The sequence below is a fragment of the Pan paniscus genome, chromosome 15 (genome assembly GCF_029289425.2).
Source record: "Pan paniscus chromosome 15, NHGRI_mPanPan1-v2.0_pri, whole genome shotgun sequence".
Lineage (NCBI taxonomy): Eukaryota > Metazoa > Chordata > Mammalia > Primates > Hominidae > Pan > Pan paniscus.
The window spans coordinates 104,564,968-104,587,377 of NC_073264.2; the positions used below are offsets into that span (position 1 = coordinate 104,564,968).

General features: G+C 42.3%; 1 protein-coding gene and 1 pseudogene across 20 annotated transcripts in view; one reads left to right on the forward strand and one right to left on the reverse strand.

The window, feature by feature from the left end:
• MARK3 (microtubule affinity regulating kinase 3) overlaps positions 1–22,410 on the forward strand; it is a 118,407-nt gene that overhangs the window by 20,222 nt on the left and 75,775 nt on the right. The gene's annotated exons all lie outside the window — the stretch shown is intronic.
• Positions 9–21,341, reverse strand: LOC106635505 (large ribosomal subunit protein uL1-like; annotated as a pseudogene).

Consider the following 22,410-nt stretch of genomic DNA (forward strand, 5'->3'; position numbering starts at 1 on the left):
GTTTATTTCCATGTAAGAGAAAGAAAAGAATATAGATATAGGCCTTATTTCTTTTTTTTAAGACGGAGTCTCGCTCCGTCACCCAGGCTGGAGTGCAGTGGCATGATCTCAGCTCACTGCAAACTCTGCCTCCCGGGTTCACACCATTCTCCTGCCTCAGCCTCCCAAGTAGCTGGCACTACAGGTGCCCGCCACCACACCCAGCTAATTTTTTGTAGAGACAGGGTTTCACCATGTTAGCCAGGATGGTCTCGATCTCCTGACCTTGTGATCCGCCCGTCTCGTCCTCCCAAAGTGCTGGGATTACAGGCGTGAGCCATAGCGCCTGTAATACATAGCTTCTATGTATTACATGTATTACATGTCAAGTTCTAACCACATAATATAAATTTGTAATACATAGCTGGGATTACAGGCGCACACCACCACACCAGGCTATTTTTTTTTTTTTTTTTTTTTTTTGTATTTTTAGTAGAGACGGGGTTTCACCATGTTGATCAGGCTGGTCTCGAACTCCTGACCTCGTGATCCACCCGCCTTGGCCTCCCAAAGTGCTGGGATTACAGGCATGAGCCACCGTGCCCAACCTATTTTATTTTCAAGACAGGGCCTTGCCCTGTCACCTGGGCTGGAGTGCAGTGGCTCAATCATGGCTCACTATAGCCTCGACCTCCTGGGGTCAGGCAGTTCTCCCACCTCAGCCTCCCGAGTAGCTGAGACTACAGGCATGCACTGCCACACCCGGCTAATGTTTAAAAAATTTTTTTGTAGAGACAGGGTTCTCACCGTGTTGCCCAGGCTGGTCTTGAACTCCTGAGTTCAAGCAGTCCTCCTGCCTCAACCTCCCAGAGTGTTGGGATTACAGGCATGAGCCACCATGCCTCACTAATTAAGCTTTTTCTTTTTTCGGGGGGTGGGGGGGTGTCGGGGGTTGGGACGGAGTCTTGCCCTGTAGCCCAGGCCTGGAGTGAAGTGGCGTGGTCTCGGCTCTCTGCAACCTCCGCCTCCCAGGTTCAAGCGTTTCTCTTGCCTCAGCCTCCTGAGTAGCTGAGATTACAGGCGCACACCACCACGCCTGGCTAATTTTTTTTTTTTTTTTTTTTGTATTTTTAGTAGAGGTGGGGTTTCACCATGTTAGTCAGGCTGGTTTCAAACCCCTGACCTCAGGTGATCTGCCCACCTCAGCCTCCCAAAGTGCTGGGATTATAGGCATGAGCCACCACGCCCAGCCTAATTAAGCTTTCTCAAAAGAACATGAAACATATATTAGGTGTCTGGGAGTTTTTTGTTTTGTTTTTGTTTTTGTTTTTTTTCTGAGGCAGAATCTCACTCTGTCACCCAGGCTGGAGTGCAGTGGTGCAATCTCGGCTCACTGCAAGCTCCGCCTTCTGGGTTCAAGCCATTCTCCTGCCTCAGCCTCCTGAGTAGCTGGGATTATAGGCATGAGCCACCACGCCCAACCTAATTAAGCTTTCTCAGAAGAACATGAAACATATATTAGGTGTCTGGGAGTTTTTTGTTTTGTTTTTGTTTTTGTTTTTTTTCTGAGGCAGAGTCTCACTCTGTCACCCAGGCTGGAGTGCAGTGGTGCAATCTCGGCTCACTGCAAGCTCCGCCTTCTGGGTTCACGCCATTCTCCTGCCTCAGCCTCCCGAGTAGCTGGGACTACAGGCATCCGCCACCACACCCGGCTAATTTTTTGTATTTTTAGTAGAGACGGGGTTTCACTGTGTTAGCCAGGATGGTCTCGATCTCCTCATCTCGTGATCCGCCTGCCTCGGCCTCCCACAGTGCTGGGATTACAGGCGTGAGCCACCGCGCCTGGCCCATCTGGGAGTTCTTTTGCTTTCCCATTACTTTAAACGTTGGAAATATCATAGAGTGTTTAAATAATATTTACCTTTAAAAATAGGTAATGTTTTGTTCTTTTTCAGTAGCAAATGTCTGCTACCACAGTAAAAATTGTCTTTAACTTCAGGTATACACTTATGTGTATGAGCTCATGTTACTTGCTAATCAATAGTATTGTCAATATTTGCAGATTTATCTTCAAGAAGTTTCTTAATCTCTCTACTTTTCTCATAGCGTATGTTTAATCGGTTATTGTGTAGGAAGGCACATACTTTCCTAACCTTTGTGAAATGGCTTTCTGCTCAGCCCCGTTCCTATTAATCAAAAATACGTGCATTAAAACCACAAAACTAACTCCCTCCTATTGTTATACTCATATGGTACAGAGCCTGTTTTGCTTTTTTTTTTTTTTTTTTTTTTGAGACGGAGTCTAGCTCTGTCGCCAGGCTGGAGTGCAGTGGTGTGATCTCAGCTCCCTGTAACCTCCGCCTCCTGAGTTCAAGTGATTCTCCTGCCTCAGCCTCCTGAGTAGCTGGGACTATAGGCGTGCGCCACCATGCCCGGCTAATTTTTGTATTTTTAGTAGAGATGGGGTTTCACCATGTTGGCCAGGATGGTCTCAATCTCTTGACCTGGTGATCTGCCCGCCTCAACCTCCCAAAATGCTGGGATTGCAGGTGTAAGCCAGCGTGCCCAACCTTTGATGTAGTTTCTTGCATTTAGGTCTTTGCGCCTGCTTTTCCCTGTACCTGAAATACTCTTTACTCTTCTGTTTAGGGAACATTTCTGAGAAGTAATCATTGACAAATCCCCTTTCCCCAGGCATGGGATTCCATAAAAATCCCGATACTCCCCTTATATGGCACAGTTTACATTGTATTGGAATTGCTCGTTTGTCTGTCTCCTTCTCTAGTTTGTAGGCTATCTCCAGTCTGTAGGGGAAGATGACAGAACTTAACACAGTGCTTGGAACCTGTTAGGTACTTAATAAATATTTGTTAAATGAATGCAATAATACTGTTTTTTGGGTGGGGGGAGGCGGTGTTGGCAACAGAGTCTCACTGTTGCCCAGGCTGGAGTGCAGTGGCGTGATCTCAGCTCACTGCAACCTCCTGCCTCCTGGGTTCAAGCGATTCTCCTGCCTTAGCCTCCCGAGTAGCTGGGATTACAGGCACCCACCACCACACCCAGCAAATTTTTTGTATTTTTAGTAGAGAGGGGGTTTCACCATGTTGGCCAGGCTGGTCTCGAACTCCTGATGTCAGGTGATCCACCCACCTCAGCCTCCCAGAGTGCTGGGATTACAGGCGTGAGCCACCATGCCTGGCCTGAATGTAGTAGTAATACTTTTGAAGGAAGCTTTTAAAACAAATGCTCTCCCTGTGCGAGACCCTTCTGATAGATGTGCCAAGACTGTGACACATATGGCGTAGCATTCATGCCTGCAGCCCACCAGGCCTGGGGCTGCAAGAGCATGAGCCCTGGGTCTGTCATCTGTCAGCATGCATCCTCTGTTTGCAGCAGTGTGCCCTGTAAATATTTTCATTTCCTGTGTGTGCGGAGACTTGGAAAAGGTTGGGAAGTACTGGACTGTGCTAACTGGAATTTTAAAAGACTGTTGCCAGAAATTTGCCTTTTGACAATTCATTAATTTTAGTGATAAAATTCTTGTGGATTTTTAGTTAAGACTCCTTGTTGCTGAGCTGCCTTATAGACTGCTTTTGGAATCTGTAAACAGCTTGTGTGGGCGGAGCTGTCCTTGTTGTCCTTGATTAAAGCTTTCTTGAGATAAGGAACGAGACCTCTGAGTTTCTTAGTTCCCACCAGTTCCAGGTGGCTACTTGCCAGCTTCCTCATGTGGGCAGAGATGGTGGGCCAAGAGAGCGTTGAGACAGACGAACCTGTTCCATTTACCTTACCTGATTTACATTATCTAGAGTCTGGCCTGTGGTGTTTACTTCTAGTAGGTTCTTTCTCTAGAAATGCTTGAATATGACTAGCAGAGTGGTTTAATTTAAAAACTTTCTCAGTTTCTCAGTTTTTTTAAAACTTTGAACAAGTTCTCACTCGTAAGTGGGAGTTGAACAATGAGAACACATGGACACAGGGAGGGGAACATCACACACCAGGGCCTGTCGGGGTGAGGGGCAAGGGGAGGGATAGCATTAGGAGAAACACCTAATGTAGCTGACGGGTCGATGGGCGCAGCAAACCACCATGGCACATGTATACCTGTTTAACCTGCACGTTCTGCACATGTATCCCAGAACTTAAAAGTAAAAAAAAAAAAAAAAAAAAGGAAAAACTTTTGAACAAAATCATTTTACTCTTGTGGGGTTTTTTTGGCCTATTGTAGATATGACATATAAAATGTAAACATTATAGAAATATAGAAATTCATTATGTAGAAAGTAAGTTCCTTGAAATTTGTCTCTTCAAAGACAATCACTTTCAGCAGTTTGGTATATATTCCCAGAGTTTTTTATATAGACATTAACTTTTAAAAAAATTTTAACAGAAAGGGACTCATGGAACATGATGATAGTTTTTTTTACTTAGTAATGTACCTTGACCATGTCTGGGTCTTAGTACTCATAGATCTGACATATTAGTCTAAAGGCAGCATAGTCTTCCTGGCTATGGTGGTACCATAGTTTATTTCCTATCAGTGGGCATTAGGGTTGTTTCTAAATTTTTGTTGTTACAAACAGATCTGCAGTGGACATTCTTTAGCATTGCGTGTCCTTGTTAAGTGTTTCTGTAGGATAATTCCTAGAAATGGAAGTCGTGGGTGAAAGTGGATGACTATTTGACATTGTAATAGATACTACTAAATTGGTTTTGAATAAAAAGTGATGTACCTACTTTATTATTCTACCAAAATGGAATAGAGTATTCATTTTCGTACATGCTTCTACACTGTAGATAATTTTTGTCTATCTGAAGGTCTCAGTCTGTTTTTGCTGCTGTAACACAATACCAGGGACTAGGTAATTTATAAAGATAAGAAATTTATTTCTTACAGTTGTGGAGGCTGGGAAGTCCAAGATCCAGGGGCTGCATCTGGCCAGGGCCTTCTTGATACATGAAGGGCGTGATGGAAGGGCAAAGAGTGGGGAAGGAAGGGAAGAGGAGGAGAAAGGAAGAAAAGAGGGCAGAGCCCTTGCAATCTGATTGCCTCTCCAGGGCCCCGTGTCTTAGTACTGCTGCAACAGCAATTACATTTCAACATGAGTTTGGGAGGGGACATTCATTCAAACCATAGCACGTATGGACAAAAAAAGGGTGTAGAAAAAACCAGAAGTTGCTTTTTCCCTTTTCACTACTTAGATTTATGATCTTTTTATATATTTTTGTCATTCATAATTTCTTTTTGAAGCAAGTTCCCTGGCCACCCGCAGTAGCTCATGCCTGTATTCATAGTGCTTTGGGAGGCCAAGGCAAGGAGGATCACTTGAGCCCAGGAGTACAAGACTGCATTGTGCTATGATTGTACCACTGTACTCCAGCTGGGGCAACAGAGGACACTCTCTAAAATAAATAAAAATAAAACAAGTTTCCTGTTTATATCTTTTATTCATTTTTCTTTTTTTTTAATCTTAGTGATTTAAACCCTTTATGTTTCAGTCATCTGTCTGATGTGTCTGTTAATGTAGGTTATGAATATCTTTCCCTAGATTACTCCTTTTAACTGTTTATGATGTCTTTCTTGTTTTAGGGAAGTTTTTAAGTATTTATGTGGCAAAATCATTTAATCTTTTTCTTTATTACATTTGGGTTTCATGTCTTCTTGAAGATTTGTCCCATGACTTAAAAAACAGTTCTATAGGCCGGGTGCAGTGGCTCACGCCTGTAATCCCAGCACTTTGGGAGGCCGAGGTGGGTGGATCACGAGGTCAGGAGATCAAGACCATCCTGGATAACATGGTGAAACCCTGTCTCTACTAAAAATACAAAAAATTAGCTGGCGGGCGCCTGTAGCCCCAGCTATTCAGGAGGCTAAGGCAGGAGAATGGCATGAACCCGGGAGACGGAGCTTGCAGTGAGATGAGACTGCATCACTGCACTCCAGCCTGGGCGACAGAGTGAGATTCCGTCTCGAAAAAAAGACAAACAAAAAAAAACCAGTTTTGTATTTTCTTCTAATACTCCTCCTATGGCTCACATTTTAACATTTAATTCATGTGGTATGTATTTGGGAAGATTAGTATTAGGTGTAGGGATCTGACTTTTTTTTTCCACTTGGATTACAATTGTCCCAGAACCATCAGTTCTCTCCCAACAATTGAAGATACCTGCGTTAACACATAATAAATTCTCATATGTGTCCTGTTATTTCTCCAGTCTGTTTATTTAGTCCTATACCCATACCGTGGTGTTTTTATTACTGCAGCTGTGGATTGTATGTTTTAGGTCAAGTTCCCCTCCTGATGATTCTTTTTTTTTTCTCTCTCTCTTTTTTTGGTGAGATGGAGTCTCGCTCTGTCGCTAGGCTGGAGTGCAGTGGCGGGATCTCAGCTAACTGCAACCTCCACCTCCCGGGTTTAAGCAATTCTCCTGCCTCAGCCTCCTGAGTAAGTGGGATTACAGGTGTGTGCGACCACGCCCAGCTAATTTTTGTATTTTTAGTAGAGATGGGATTTCATCATGTTGGCCAGGATGGTCTCGATCTCTGGAACCCATGAACTGCCCACCTCAGCCTCCTAAAGTGCTGGGATTACAGGTGTGAGCCACCATGCCCGGCCAATGACTCTTATTTTTCAAAATTTTCATAGCTTTTTTTTTTTTTTTTTTTTTGGTCATTTACTCTTCCACATGAATTTTAGAATTAAGTTGCCATTTTCTAAAAACAGAACATGAAATTTTGATTAGATTAGTTTTCATGGGATTAGTTGGTTTTTTGTTTTTTGTTTTTTTTACTAGTAGCAGTAGAATCTTTTCAAATATGCCTTAATATAGGCGCTGGGGCTTGCCCATGGTGCTCTTGATATATAAGGCCCAGACATTCTGCCAGTTTTTTCTCGAGCAGTGACACCAAGAGGTTAACAACCAGGTGAATGTTATGCACAAGCTCATCGTCTGTCATCTTCATGTGGCCAACAGCCACAGCCAAACATAACATGTTCATATGAAACTTGATTGTGGACTTCGCCTCATCCACTTTGGCCACCGTGTTTTCATCGTGTGTGAGCAGGGAAGGGAACTTTACTGCCTTTGTTAGGCCTATGCCGAGGATTCGTGGGATTTGCTTGATCAGAGACTCTGAAGCCAAAAATGCATCATAATTCTTGGCCAGCTTCTTGACCAGTTTCTTATTCTTGAGTTTTTTTGGCACCTCAGTGTCCACTTGGGGGGATATCCATGGCCTTGGTCTCGTCACAGTGCTGCTGTTCCCCCAGGACCCACACTTGGGACAGGGAGTGGACTTAAGCCTGACGGTGCCCGAGAAGCGCTTGTCCTTCTGGGGGTCATAGTTCTTCAAGCTGATCTGCAACTCCACCATCTTCAGGAACTTGGGGCACTTTCACTGGTTCCCGTGCAGGACTTCCTGCACCGCCTCATCCAGGGTGTCGTGAGAGACTTTGCTGCTTGTGGGTTCTCATGCCACGCTAACCAGAAAAGAGGGTTTAGTTGGTTTTATAAATTATTAATAGTTTGGGAGGAAATTGATATTTTAATGATGCCAAGTCTTTCTTTCTTTTTTTTCTTTCTTTTTTTTTTTGAGACGGAATTTCGCTCTTGTTGCCCAGGCTAGAGTGCAGTGGCGTGATCTCAGCTCACCACAACCTCCGCCTCCTGGGTTCAAGCAATTCTCCCACCTCAGCCTCCCGAGTAGCTGGGATTACAGGCATGCACCACCATGCCCGGCTAATTTTTGTATTTTTAGTAGAGACGGGTTTCTCCATGTTGGTCAGACTGGTCTCAAACTCCCAACCTCAGGTGATCCACCCGCCTCGGCCTCCCAAAGTGCTGGGATTACCGGTGTGAGCCACCACATCCGGCTAATGCCAAATGTTTCTATTCAGGAATGTGCATGTGTCTCAAATTTGTTTTCAGGTTTTGTAACTTTTTTCATCTATGTTTTATATAATGCTTGTTAAATTCATTTCAAGCTATTTTATAATTTTTGTTGCTAATGTAAATGGAACTTTTTTTTCCTCAAGAAGGCAATAATCATATAACTTCTTGCATTTGGGAAACTTTTGATCTCTCATTTGGAATGTCGAAAATTAAATTTATATTGTTTTTTAATAGCACGCTTTTTTTTTTTTTGAGTCAGAGTCTGGCTCTGTCGCCCAGGCTGGAGTGCAGCGCGATCTCGGCTCACTGCAAGCTCCACCTTTTGGACTCAAGCAACCTCCCACTTCAGCCTCCCCAGTAGCTGGGACCACAAGCACACAGTACTGCACCTGGCTTATTTTATTTTATTTTATTTTATTTTATTTTATTTTATTTTATTTTTGGTAGAGATGGAGTTTCACCATATTGCCCAGGCTGGTCTCGAACTCCTGAGCTTTAAGCAGTCTGCCTGCCTCGGCTTCCCAAAGTGTTGAGATTACAGGCGTGAGCCACCACGCCTGGTCAGTTGTCTTTTTTTGAGAATGTCAAATAAAATGGGATCATATGGTATGTAACCTTTTGAAACTGGCTTCTTCTCACTCAGCATCATGTCTTTGAGATTGATTCAGGCTGTTGCATATATTGACAGTTTGTTCCTTTTTGTTGCTGAGAAGTATTCTGTTGTATGGCTGTGCTACAGTTGGTATTAGCTCCCCCACTGAAGGACATTTGAATAGTTTCCAGTGTTTGGCAATTATGAATAGAACTCCTGTACAGGTTTTTCTGTGAACATAAGTTTTAATTTCTCTAGGAGTGACATTACTGGATCGTGTGGTAAAGAATTAAGTGAATTGTTAACTAGAAAACTGATTTTATATAACAGTATAATATTCCTAGTAGAAAGAAACCTAAAGCCTCTGGTCTGGTCTGTTAATTGGTGTATTTTTATTACTTAGTACTTTTCTTTTCTTTCTTTCTTTTTTTTTTTAAGATGGACTTTTGCTCTTGTTGCCCAGGCTGGAGTGCAATGGCTCAATCTCAGCTCACCACAACCTCCACCTCCCAGGTTCAAGCGATTCCCCTGCCTCAGCCTCCCTAGTAGCTGGGATTACAGGCATGTGCCACCATGCCCGGCTAATTTTGTATTTTTAGTAAAGACAGAGTTTCTCCATGTTGGTCAGGCTGGTCTTGAACTCCCGACCTCAGATGATCCGCCTGCCTCGGCCTCCCCAGGTGCTGGGATTACAGGCATGAGCCACCACACCCGGCTACTTAGTACTTTTCTCAGCTAAGATCTTTATTTTTGTCAGCGTTCTCTTGCCCTGTGATGGGAACGTGATGTATCTTGCCTATTGAAGAACTAAAACCTCTGAAGAAAACCCAGAGGGTTGTGGGAAGAGTGGCATTGATGATTTGGGGACTTAATTCATTCTGAGTCAGTATAAGTTAAAGGCTTATTGTGTATTATGTTGAGAGTTTTAACTGCTATCCTTGGGGTAAGAACAGAGATGTAGAATTATATAGTGAAAAGAATTTTCTGAAAGAAGGGAGTAGGGACAATCTATATCATGCATTTAAGTCACAAGGATGTCATGAACATAAAAGATACTCACGAAGGCCGGGCATGGTGGCTCACGCCTGTAATTCCAGCACTTTGGGAGGCCAAGGTGGGCAGATCACAAGGTCAAGAGATCGAGACCTGAGGTCAGGAGTTTGGGACCAGCCTGGCCAACATGGCAAAATCCCATCTCTACTAAAAATACAAAAAATAGCCGGGGATGGTGGTGTGCGCCTGTAGTCCCAGCTACTCGGGAGGCTGAGGCAGGAGAATCACTTGAACCCGGGAGGCGGAGGTTGCAGTGAGCCAAGATCACGCCAGTACACTCCAGCCTGGCAACAGAGTAAGACCTTGCCTCAAAAAAAAAAAAAAAAAAAAAGATACTCATGAAAAACTATGTGTTCGTTGGAAGAAAGTTGTTTTAATTTAACAAACATGTTGGAATAAGAATTATAAACAAGATACATTAATATGTACACTCTGGAGACCATTTTAAATCAAGCCTTTAAATAGCCTAGTTATGGTGTAAGTTCAGTTTAGATGAGACTTCCCCCAGGATGACCATGAACCAATCAGAAATGGATATCAAAATGCTCATTTTATATATTTTTAAAACACATGTACCAGTTGTGAAATTCATCTGATTTAGCTCTTAAATGAAAATGCTACCCATTATCCATATTGTCCTGGAAGCATCTATCCCATATTTACTATGAATCTGGGGATGTTAGTTGCATCTGCTGTCTTGCTTTTGACCAACTTTTCATAGCTTATGGTTATTTTGGTGTGAAATATTGCCTGTTTTACACCACAGTTTTCTTTCAAGTTCATTATTTTCCCCCCACTAATTTTCATAGCCTCCCAGAGACCTTTCCCCTCACACGAACTACAGAACTCACTTGTTTCAGTCATTCGTACTTTATTGGAGTTATTTATTGTTAAAAAATTATTTTCCTAAAGTAATGCATGCACATAGCTTAACAAGTCAAATATACTAAAAAGTTCTAATGACAATCAGAAGTTTCTTTTCTTATCCCTCTTTTTCCTCAGCATTATTACTCAAAGGCCCCAACTTTTTTAAGCTCTTTCTTCTGATACTCTAATAGCTTTCTCCAAATTTATCATTTTAAACATTATTGACTTCCACTTCCCACTTCCATATCTACATTTCTTTCCCTAGCTTTTCTATTGCAGTGATATATTTGGCTTATTTACTTAAATTACGACTGTGTAAGTATTGTTGAGTTTTGGCTATGATCATTTATTTTCTTATATAATTGTAAAGCTTTGTCTAAAGTTAATAGTTGTTTCTTTTTCTATAAACTCTTAGGTTTTATGTGTTACTGCTAATTGGCCAAAATGTTCTAGCTTATCTTTCAAATATTTTGCAGTACTCACACATATAATACAATGTATTAGCTCAAGAGAGAATCGGTGAGTATAAATTAGAGACAGCAAGGTAGCTCTTTCTAGGCACAGATAAGTGGGATGGTAGCTACAGGGAGACATTAGGCCAAGGTATTTTTTAGAAGATGGACAAAATATCAACATATTTCTCTACTAATGGGGATAATCTCATAGAAAGGAGGAAATTGGTGCTGTCGAAGAGATTTTGGAATAGGTGAGGGGATGGTGGAGGCATTGGTCTTTGGATAACATGGACAGTTCTTCCATAGAAATAGGAGGAAAGCAAGCCAGGCGTGGTGGATCACGCCTGTAATCCCTGCACTTCGGGAGGCCAAAGCGAGTGGATCACCTGATATCAGGAGTTCGAGACCAGCCTGCCCAACATGGTGAAACCTCATCTCTACTAAAAATACAAAAAATTATCTGGGCATGGTGGCGTGCCCCTGTAATCCCAGCTACTCAGGAAGCTGAGGCAGGCGAATTGCTTGAACCCAGGAGGCAGAGGTTGTGGTGAGCCGAGATCGCACCACTGCACTCCAGCCTGGGCAACAAGAGCAAAACTCTGTCTCAAAAAATAAAGAAAGAAAATAAAGTAAAGAAATAGGAGGAAAGCAGAGGGTGCCGGCATCAGTGCAGGTGAGGGGATCCTTATGGTAGTAGGAGCTTGTAGAAATTTTCTGAGTGCAAACTGTTTTTTCAGTAAAATGGAAAGCAAACTGATCTGCTACGATGAGGAGATGTATTAGAGATGTGAGGAGGTTAAAATAATTGCCAGATAAGCAGGAGAGTGAATGGACTAGAGAAATGTAATAGAATTGCCAGGCAGCCTTAAGGCTTCCCTGAGGTTGATGACCAAGGATTTAAAGTGGGAAGAGTCAGCATGGCGTTGTGCTACTCTCCAGCCGCGTTCAGTTGCCCAGCTGCAGGCATGGCATTTGCAGAGATTGGGGTTTTGTCACATTAGTATAGTGAAAGGACAAAGGAGCATTGTTATACAACACCCCAGGGAGTGATCACAATGAAATTAGTGATATAATTAGGAAGTAAGAACTTGAGGAGGAAGACTGACCCTATGAAGGTGTGGGGTCAGTGAATTACAGATCCTGGTAAGTTCCAACAGTTATTAGAGTACTAGATTGAGTGAGCAGGAAGGTGGAAGAAGTTGGTTAAAGAATGGGAAGCTCAAACTTGGATCATGAAAGGTTTTCAGATATTGGAAATGTCAAAGACTGGAGTATAACCATGTAAGTAGCTTAAGTATGTAATATTTTTTTCTTTCTGGAAGTTTATCCTTGGTTTTTAGAAATTAGCCATTGAGGTGCCAAGGGTTAGTCTTCATTCATTGTTCTTGGTGCTCATTGGACCCTTTTAATACAGAGGTTTTTGTCTTTCAGTTCTGGAAAATTGTCTCTTTTTTAACTTAAAAATCTTCATTCTGGAATCCTTAAGCAGAGACTGGAGTGCTTGAAAAGAGCCTCAAAATCTGTCTTCTATCTCTAATGTTTTACTTTCTGGGAGATATTTTTAACTTCGTCTTCCATTCTTTCTGTTAAAAATGTGTGTGTGGGCCGGGCACGGTGACTCATGCCTGTAATCTCAGCACTTTGGAAGGCTAAGGCAGAAGTGTCACTTGAGGTCAGGAGTTTGAGACCAGCCTGGTCAACATGGTGAAACCCTGCCTCTACTAAAAATCCAAAAAAATTAGCTGGGCGTGGTGGCGCGCACCTGTAATCCCAGCTACTCAGGAGGCTGAGGCAGGAAAATCGCTTGAACCCGGGAGGCAGAGGTTGCAGTGAGCCGAGATCGCGCCACTGCACTCCAGCCTGGGTGACAGAGCGAAACTCTGTCTCAAAAAAAAGAAAGGTGTGTGTGTGTCTCCTCTTCTCTCCCCAGCTCACTCTTTGATCATTTTCATCTGTTTGTTGTTATTGTCTTTACACCATCTAGCCCTGGTATTATGAATGTTGTTTCTTCTGCTGACTCCCTGAGATAGTAAAGGCTTTTTTTTTTTTTTTTTTTTAGCTTTTTTATAAAGTAGATTTTTGTTCCCTGCATTGTTTCTCTTTTTTTCTGGGGTTCTTTCTTGTTACCGCTCTTTCATATAGAGACTTTCTCTGGATGTCTGGTAGCCTCTGGTTGTCTGTACCTAATGTGGAGCCCTAAGCATCTGATCACAAGCTGTGTTTGTATGAATAGGACATGTTTGACCACAGAGCTTTCCTATTGGGAGTTGTCTGGTGCTTTTATTGAAGACCCCAGATATTTGTGTCCTTAGATTTCTGAGAGTATCCAGTTTCTCTAGATAAGAATCTTCTCTTCTGCCTGGGAGGAACTGATGATCCCACCCCTCAGTCACTTAGTCCTCCCCCTCCTGCCTTTTCATCTGGTGCTTCACTCCTGAAACCACATTTCTTCATCCTGGGGTGTGTGAAACTTCCTGAGACTTTGTATAAATGCTTATGTTTAGTCACGAGTTTGTTGGTGAAGACTATGTTAACAACTTTACAGAAAGTTTGGAGAATAGAGAAGAAAAACCCCACAATCCTAATATTCTGAATACCATTTTTGTTTTTGTATATTTTCCATATACATGTTTTTTCAACATATTTTTGATTATAATTTTGTATCTTGTTTTTTCGCCCTCGGAATTTTATCCAAAGCAGTTTTCTACGTTGCCACTAATCGTCATAATTGTTCATTTCAGTGGTTATGTACAATGCCATTGATGAGAACAGCAGTTCTCAAACGTTTCTGTCTCAGAACTCCTTTAAATTGAAAATTGAGGCTGGGCGCGGTGGCTCACACCTGTAATCCCAGCACTTTGGGAGGCTGAGGCGGGCAGATCACGAGGTCAGGAGATCGGGACCATCCTGGCTAACATGGTGAAACCCCGTCTCTACTAAAAATACGAAAACAAAATTAGCTGGACGTGGTGGCGTGCGCCTGTAGTCCCAGCTACCAGGAGGCTGAGGTGGGAGAATGGCGTGAACCCGGGAGGTGGAGCTTGCAGTGAGCCGAGATTGTACCACTGTACTCCAGCCTGGGTGACAGAGCGAGACCCCATCTCGTAAATAAATAAATAAATAGAAAATTGAGAACTCCCCAAAGCTTTTATTTATTAGGGTTATATGTATTGATAGCTGCTGAACTGGAAGTTATTACTTAGGAAACTTAAAATATATATTAATTCATCAAAAATAATCCTGTTACATGGTAATGTAAATAACATATTTTTATGAAAAACAACTATTTTCCAAAGCAAATTATTGAAAAGAGTGAATTGTTTAAATTTTTTGCAAACCCCTTTAATATCTGGCTTAATAGAAGTTAGCTGGGTTCCTGTGTCTGCTCTGCATTCACACTATTTCAGTATGTTGTTTTGGTTGAAGTGTATAAAGAAATGTAGCTACAAAAGGAAGGGAGCATATTAATACCTTTTCAGGTGATTGTGGATATTGTTCTTTGACATTATACCAAAACTCAGCAAGTGGTTTCTTGGGGGTGGGTAGACAGTGATGAATTTTTATTCAAAACAACTGTAGTGACTGATAAAAAAAGTTAAAACCCAGAATGATTTGCTTCAATTAAAAATTAATTATATCCCAAGAGCAGGGGTCTACCAGGTTGTCTGAGGGGAGGGGTGAACTGGCCCAGAAACGGAGCAGGTCAAAATTCCTCTGCTGATCAGTGGGATGGGGATTGGGATCAAGATTGCTTCTGTGAATAGCCACTGCCTGGGGAACATAGCGAGATCCTGTCTCTTAAGAAAAAGAAACAGAAACTTCTGGAAACAAGCAGACAAGGGCGAAAGAAAGCCTTGGTGTAAGATATAATTTATATATTCCATATAAGATATAGAATACATATGTTATATAACTAAAAAGCATGAAAACAGTCAGCATGCTTTTAGTACAACCTGGAGGTATGGTTAATGTGCAGGAGAAAAGCTCCATATAAGCCTAATCCCTATATATAAAAAATCACGGAATTCCACAGTTTTGAACATTTTTTTTTCTTTTTGAGACAGCCTTACTCTGTCGCCCAGTCTGGAGTGCAGTGGTGCAATCTTGGCTCACTGCAGCTCTTTACCTCCTGGGCCCAAGCAATCCTTCCACCTCAGCCTCCTGAGTAGCTGGGACCAGAGGTGTGTGCTACCACATCCGGCTGATTTTTTGTATTTTCTACGGAGACGAAGCATCCCCATGTTGCTCAGGCTGGTCTCGAACTCCTGGGCTAAAGTGATCCTTCTGCCTGGGCCTCCCAAAGTGCTGGGATTAAAGGGATGAGCCACCACACCTGGCCAACACTTTTTTGTGTGTGTGGTAAAATACATACAACATAAAAGTTATAATTTTAACCATTTTTTAAGTGTGTAGTTCAGTGACATCAACTATATGTACATTATTGGGCAACCATCACCACTATTCATTTCCAGGCAGATAGTTAATACTCATTTTTTTGTGGTTTCTATATTTGCAAATTTACCTGTTCGATAAAATTTATTTGTAACCCCCAAATCAGTACAGCGCTTTGGTAATCCTTTTCGGACATACGTGGAACAGTGAAAAAATATGCACATCCCTAGTTGAGGTTCAACAAGAGGACACTTTGCTTTCTTTTTTCAGTCTTTGTGCCGTAAACCAGTGTCTTTTTTGTGATCTATTTAATGCCTTTTTTTCATTTTTGTACTTTTTGTTGATGATTTTGCCATTTAAAATGGGCCCGAAGCATAGTGCTGAAGTGCTGTCTAGTCTTCCTAACGCACCCTTGAGTGAAACTTACCTAACACCTGCATTTTCTTTGTAAGGCACATCATAGCCTTGCCATGGATAAAACTCTGGACAGTTGAGTTTTTCCTTGCACTGCACATGGCTATGGTGCTTTACAAAGAAGATGCACGTGTTAGAAGTTTCACTCAAGTGTGCGTTACAGTGCTGTGGCTGTGAATTCAGTGTTAACCAATCATATATAGTAAAGAAGGTGTTCTTAAACAGACACACACATAAAACAAACTTATGTATTAATCTGCTGTTGCAAAATGTTGTGACCAGAGGCTTGCAGAAACCTAACCCCCTAGAAGCAATGATTTCGTATTCACTAATTCAGTGAGCACAGTAACTGCATAGAATGAACAATGAGAATTGACTGTAGCTCCTTTTTTGAAAGAAGAGGCTTAATTATGGAGCAAGGCATCAGGAAAAATCACAGGCTTTCCTCATTTGTGTGATTTTTTATTCTGTTCATGTCTTCAAGAGTGGAGCCCTAAGAAGAAAGCTGAGAGCTCCCAGTAAAGGGGTGACGAGTGCCTGGCTTAGCCTCATAGAGGCCAGAGGAACGTCGGTCTTTACACTGGGACATTCCACACACGCAACACAGAGTTATTTTCTATGGACAGTTGAGTTTTTCCTTTTCCAAGCATATTCTAGGGTTGTCTTTCTGTGCCCTGCTACATGTGCCACTGTACTGCTGTCAGATTTTTATCTCCCAGAAATTCTTTGAAGTCACTTGTCTTCTGGTGGCAGCCCTTCCCTTCTCTTGGCCATTGTTTGTCATTTGGTCTTTGTTCTTCAGTGGGCCTATCAGGTGGCAGGACAGAGAAATGCATGTGATCAATATGCCATCTTTAACCAATGTCCTCATTATGGTTATGAAAATAACTTTTCATGTAATTATTTTTATTCAAGTTACATATTACACACAGTTTAAAGAGTCAAGACTTGTTAAAAAAGATTCCCCTAGACTCACTGGTTTCCTTGTCTCCCAGGATGGCCACTTTTAATCTTTTAAAGTGATTCTTTAGTCTTTTAAATGATTCTTTCATACTTTATAACATGCTTGTAGTCTTACTTGTTTTTCAGGTTTAGGCATTATCTATTGACATTTTATTTAAAGTCATCATTGACTTTAAAAACACAAAAACTCTTTACTGAAATGTAACACAGGTTGGGTGCAATGGCTCATGCATGTGAATCCCAGCACTTTGGGAGGCCGAGGCAGGCAGATCACCTGAAGTCAGGGGTTCAAGACCAGCCTGACCAATATGGTGAAACCCTGTCTCTACTAAAAATACAAAAATTAGCTGGGCATGGTGTGTGTGCCTGTAGTCCCAGCTACTTGAGAGGCTGAGACAGGAGAATTGCTTGAACCCAGGAGGTGGAGGTTGCAGTGAGCCAAGATCGCGCGACTGCACTCCAGCCTGGGCGATAGAGCAAGACTGCATTTCAAAAACAAAACAAAAAGAAACGTAACATACATAAAAAGTGCCCAAATCATAAGTGTACAGCTTGATGAATTATCACAAAGTAAACACATTTGAATAACCATGACCCGGGCAAAAAATATACTGTGACCCACACCCTAGAAGCCTCCCTTTGGCCTCCTTCAAATCCCTTCACTACCCCACCTCCTCAAGTGAACCTCTGTGCCACCTTCTAATACCATAGGTTTTGTCCGTTTGTTGTTTTAACATTGTGCTAATAGAATGTTAGAGTATTTTAATAATAGTGTATTATTTTGTGTCTATTTCTTTTACTCTACTTCATGCTTGTGATATTCTTCCATGTTGAGGTTTTCCTTTGTAACCAACTGTTGTAGTTGTTTGACTTGGCCTCCATTTGCTATGGATTGAATCGTATGCCTCAAAATTCATATGTGTAAGCCCTAACCCCCAGTGTGACTGTATTTGGTGATAGGGTCTTTATAGAAGGTTAATGGAAGTCATAGTATGAATCCTGATTGATAGGATTAGTGTTATTACATGAAGAGACACCAGAACGCTAGCTTTTTCTACCACATGAGAACGCAGGGAGAGGGTGGCCATCTGCAAGCCAGGAAGAAGGTCCCCTCCAGAACTGTGAGAAGATAAATTACTGTTAAGTCCCCCAGTGTGTGGTATTTTGGTTATGGCAGTCCAAGATGACTAATGCATCATTCTTCAGGCCACTCTATCCCCCTAGAGGACTTGCAGTCTTTTTTTTTTTTTTTTTTTGCCTCCTCTTTTAGTGACTGAGAATGTTGTTAACACTTTCAGAAACAGGGTGTTAGGATCTTTTGACCGTTGGTGAACCAACAGAAAGTGGAAGATAAGGATTTTTCTCCAGTGGGTATTTGCTGTGGATTTGTTGGGAGAAGCCCATCTCATGTATGAGCTGTCCCATCCCTATTGTGTAATATTCCACTTTGCTGCTGGCATCAGAATGAATGTAAATGGAATTTCCCAGAAATTTCCACAGCAAGTGGCTTTCTCACTTAGTGAGCCCCCTTGGTGTTTGTTGAGTCTCCCTTTACCCAACCCCACAATCACTGGAATAAAGGGGTGGTCTTCTCTCCAGTCTACACCTTTCTGAGGCACGGCAATCGGGGATACCCCAGTTACCACCTCTTTTGGTGACCCCAAGGTTTCAGCTTTGCCTGAGCTCTCCAGGCTCCAGCTCTGGGCCAAGGTGATTTTGATGGAGTCATCCCAGCGGGGAGCTAGGAGGAAGAGGGGATTAGGAACTCCCGCTCAGGCTTCCTTGCTGCACGTACACATGTCACATCAAATGATGGTGTTTCACTCTGGGGACATAGTTGCTTTTGATAAAATGACTTTTCTGCAGTTTGGTTAAGCTGAATGAAACATATTTGAGCTCCTATTTTTGCTTCAGATGCTATTGAATAGCAGTACCTGAAGATGAAAGTGTATAAGAACAGAATCAGTCCGGGCGCGATGGCTCATGCCTGTAATTCCAGCACCTTGGGAGGCCGAGGCGGGTGGATCACCTGAGGTCAGGAGTTCAAGACCAGCCTGGCCAACATGGCGAAACCCTGTCTCTACTAAAAAAATACAAAAATTAGCTGGGTGTGGTGGCACGTGCCTGTAATCCCAGCTACTTTGGGGAGGCCAAGGCACGAGAATTGCTCGAACCCGGGAGGCGGAGGTTGCAGTGAGCCAAGATCACGCCACTGCACTCCAGCCTGGGTGACAGAGCGAGACCCTGTCTCAAGAGAAAAAAAAAACCGCAGAATCAGAATCTTTGGAATAGTGACCGGATGCCGTGGCTCATGCCTGTAATCCTAGCACTTCGGGAGGCTGAGGTGGGCAGATCGCTTGAGCCCAGGAGTTTGAGACCAGCCTGGGTAACATAAGGAGACCTCATTTCTACAAAAAATTAGCTGGACATGGTGGCACGTGCCTATAGTTCCATCTACTCGGGAGGCTGAGGTGGGATGATCACCTGAGCCTGCAGAAGTCGAGGCTGCAATGAACTGTGATCATGTCACTGCACTCCACCCTGGACAACAGAGTGAGACCTTGTCTCAAAAAAAACAAAAAACAAAAGAATCTTTAGAATAGGAGGAGGATATTGAGCAGAACCATAAGGAACTAGTGATTAGGAGTCCAGGTGTGAAAATAGAAACCAGGTCTCAGAAGCTCAGAGAGAAGAAGAACTGGAAAGGCAGCATCTTTGATGGATTTGGCCATGAGGAGGAGGAGGAATAAAGCAGAATGGAGGCCAGAAAAGAGTGTGTATGTCTAAGGGTTTCTTTGGAATTGGGAGATCTAGGTATACCATGTAAAATTACTTATGAAGGTAAAGTTTGAAGAAAATTCATTCGACTTTGATTTATATAATTTTTAAAACCTCATTATCTGTTAAAACACCAGAAGCCCTGGTGTTTTTTAGTTACTGATTATGAGTGTTCAAGGCCTCAGATCAACTCAGCATTTATTTATTTATTTATTTATTTATTTATTTATTTATTTATTTTTATTTTTTTGAGAGGGAGTCTCGCTGTCTTGCCAGGCTGGAGTGCAGTGGCATGATCTCGGCTCACTGCAACCTCTACCTCCCAAATTCAAGCAATTCTCCTGCCTTAGCCTCCCGAGTAGCTGGGATTACAGGCCCATGCCACCATGCCCAGCTAATTTTTTGTATTTTTAGTAGAGATGGGGTTTCACCATGTTGGCCAGGATGGTCTTTGTCTCCTGACTTCATGATCTACCTGCCTTGGCCTCCCAAAGTGCTGAGACTACAGGCGTGAGCCACCACACCTGGCCTATTTATTTATTATTTATTTATTTATTTATTTATTTGATGGAGTCTCATTTTCTCGCCCAGGCTGGAGTTCAGTGGCACCATCTTGGCTCACTATAACCTCCGTTTCCAGGTTTCAAGTGGTTCTCCCGCCTCAGCCTTTCGAGTAGCTGGTGGGATCATAGGCATCCGCCACCAAGCTCAGCTAATTTTTGTATTTTTAGTAGAGACGGGGTTTCACCATGTTGGCCAGGCTGGTCTCGAACTCCTGACCTCAGGTGATCCACCCACCTCCCAAAGTGCTGGGATTACAGGCATGAGCCACCGCACCCGGACAACTCAGCATTTATTGAGTACTCCTTATGTGCCAGTTAGGGCTATAAAGATGAATAAGATGTCTTTTCCCCAGTTGAGATATGCATAAGACAGTTCGTGTTTGCCTATTTCAGTAGTCAGTATTTTCTTTTGCTTATTCAGTTTCCACTGAAACTTATGTTTTCCAAATACAAAATTAGAATTCCAACTTTGCGTTTTTCAGGCGCACACACTCGTTTTCCCTCCACTCCTTCCCCAGTTCTGATTTGCTTCCTCCTGAAAATGGGGGTGATGGCCCATCCACTCCAGGGTCAGAATTGCTGGATACCTTGTTGCAGTGATTTTTTCTGTAGCTCCTCTGGAGGTTATAGACTCATAGGGAATAAATAATGTGGTCAGGTGGAGGCTTTAGACCAAGTTAAGCAGGGTTTTTAAAACATGGTGTTAATGTACATAATGCAGCCATTCTCAAAAGTATGACATGGGGAGACCCCTGGAGGTTTTCTGAGACCCTTTTAAGGAGTCTGCTGAGTCAAAACTATTTTTGTGATACTAGTAAAACATTTGCTTTTTTCATTCTGTCTCTCGCAAGTGTAGAGTGGAATTTTCCAGAGGTTACATGATGTGTGATATCACAACAGATTGAATGTAGAAGCTTGTATGAAAATTTCATACAAATATATTATTTGTGTTATAATGTGCTTATTGTTATTTTGAAATCAATTGTTAAATACTTTTTTTTTTTTTTTTTTTTTACAGTTTCTCAGTTTTTATTTGTATTATGGTAGATATTCGTTGATACAACCCACATTTGGGGGAATGAGTAATCTTTAAAAGTGTAAAAGGGACCAAAAAGTGTGAGAATGTTTGATGTAGAGAAACTCCAAGCTCATTCCCTGGACTTTGGCTATAGATGCTTTCTTCAGGGGTGGGTCTTCTGGGCTTGTGTCCTGCAGGATGCCCAGTAGGAAGCACAGCCTCTTTGATCTTATGGGGGTGGGCTCATTTGCTGTTTTGGAGCTCAGGTGCAAAGCCGAGTTACTTGATATTCCCTGGTCATGGCAAAGCCTCTCTCCACTTTTCTTCCCTTCTATTGTCACTTCCATTCTTTTTCCATAGTCCATAGAAATCATTTTTACGTGACAGTGATGAGCTGACCAGAAGCTATAGAAGCTATAGTACTTCCTATATCCTAATGGGTTTTAAAAACACTGGCTGGGGCATACTCACCCTTTCTGAACAAAGGCTGCTAGGTGACCCTGCTGTTGCCTCTCTGTATATTCACTTGGTTAGCCCACAGATTGGTTTGGACCTAATTCCCTTTCCTTCTTTAACTGCCCAAAGGGCTTTTCTATTTAAAAAACAAAAAATGTTTTTAAAGTTTTCAGATTCAATACCCACCTATTTGTATGCTTACCCATCCCAGAGTCAGCTAAATTTAAAGTGTCAGTAAATTGTAAAGAAAAGATTTGCTACATTGCATATGTTTTTAGAAGTGCTTTCTGTGCATAATCTCTCTCTCTCTTTTTTTCTTGGTTTGGAGGAGACTTTCCCCTTGTCTATAAGTAACTTAAATATAAAATGTTATAATAATACGTTTATTAGTTTGGAGCCCCAATTTTCTTTTTTTTTTTTTTTTCTTTTAAGTGAAAACAAGTTTATAAAAGAAGTAAAGAAACAGGCCAGGCGCTGTGGCTCACACGTGTAATCCCAGCACTTTGGGAGGCCGAGGCAGGTGGATCACCTGGGGTCAGGAGTTCGAGACCAGCCTGGCCAACATGGTGAAACCCCATCTCTACTAAAAATACAAAATTAGCCAGTCGTGGTGGTGTGCGCCTGTAATCCCAGCTACTCCAGAGGCTGAGGGAGTAGAAACTATGAAAACTTGGGAGGTGGAGGTTGCAATGAGCCGAGATCATGTCACTGCTCTCCAGCCTAGGCAACAGAGGGAGACTGTTTCAAAAAAAAAAAAAAAAGAAGTAAAGAAACAAAAGAATGGCTGCTCCATAGACAGAGCAGCAGTATCAGCTGCTTGACTGAGTCTACTTATAGTTATTTCTTGATTATATGCTAAACAAGGGGTGAATTATTCATGAGCTTTCTGGGAAAAGGGCAGAGATTTCCTGGAACTGAAGGTCCCTCCCCTTTTAGGGGACTATTTAGGGTAACTTCCCAAGGTTGCTGTGGCATTTGTAAACTGTC